The following is a 1,176-nucleotide window of genomic DNA, read 5'->3' on the forward strand; positions in this document are numbered from 1 at the left end:
AGTTTATTTGCGTAGAGGTGTGTATGGTATTCTGTGATGGTAGTTTGTATTTCTGTGGGATTGGTGGTGATATCCCCTTTATAATTTTTTATTGCGTCTATTTCATTCTTCTCTCTTTTCTTCTTTATTAGTCTTGCTAGTGGTCTATGAATTTTGTTGATCTTTTCAAAAAACCAGCTCCTGGATTCATTGATTTTTTTTGAAGGGTTTTTTGTGTCTCTATTTCCTTTAGTTCTGCTCTGATTTTAGTTATTTCTTGCCTTTTGCTAGCTTTTGAATGTGTTTGCTGTTGCTTCTCTAGTTCTTTTAATTGTGTTGTTAGGGTGTCCATTTTAATCTTTCCTGCTTTCTCTTGTGGACATTTAGCGCTGTAAATTTCCGTCTACACACTGCTTTGAATGTGTCCCAGAGATTCTGGTATGTTGTGTCTTTGTTCTCGTTGGTTTCAAAGAACATCTTTATTTCTGCCTTCGTTTCGTTATGTACCCAGTAGTCATTCAGGAGCAGGTTGTTCAGTTTCCATGTAGTTGAGCGGTTTTGAGTGAGTTTCTTAATCCTGAGTTCTAGTTTGATTGCACTGTGTTCTGAGAGATGATTTGTTTTAATTTCTGTTCTTTTACATTTGCTGAGGAGTGCTTTACTTCCAACTGTGTGTTCAATTTTGGAATAGGTGTGGTGTGGTGCTGAAAAGAATGTATATTCTGTTGATTTGGCGATTAGGTCTGTTTTGATTGATTCACTGATACTTTTTAATTTTGTCTCATTGACTGTCTAACTTGGGGTTTTCTATGTAATGGCCTTCTTTGTCTCTTTTAATCTTTGTTGGTTTAAAGTCTGTTTTATCAGAGACTAGGATTGCAACCTCTGCCTTTTTTCGTTTTCCGTTTGCTTGATAGATCTTCCTCCATCCCTTTATTTTGAGCCTATGTGTGTCTCTGCACGTGAAATGGGTTTCCTGAATACGGCACACTGATGGGTCTTGAATCTTTTTCCAATTTGCCAGTCTGTGTCTTTTAATTGGAGCATTTAGCCCATTTACATTTAAGGTTAATATTGGTATGTGTGAATTTGATCCTGTCATTATGATGTTAGCTGGTTATTTTACTCGTTAGTTGATGCAGTTTCTTCCTAGCCTTGATGGTCTTTACAATTTGGCATGTTTTTGCAGTGGCTGGT

The sequence above is a fragment of the Hylobates moloch genome, unplaced genomic scaffold, assembly GCF_009828535.3.
Source record: "Hylobates moloch isolate HMO894 unplaced genomic scaffold, HMol_V3 SCAFFOLD_7, whole genome shotgun sequence".
NCBI classification, from domain to species: Eukaryota; Metazoa; Chordata; class Mammalia; order Primates; family Hylobatidae; genus Hylobates; species Hylobates moloch.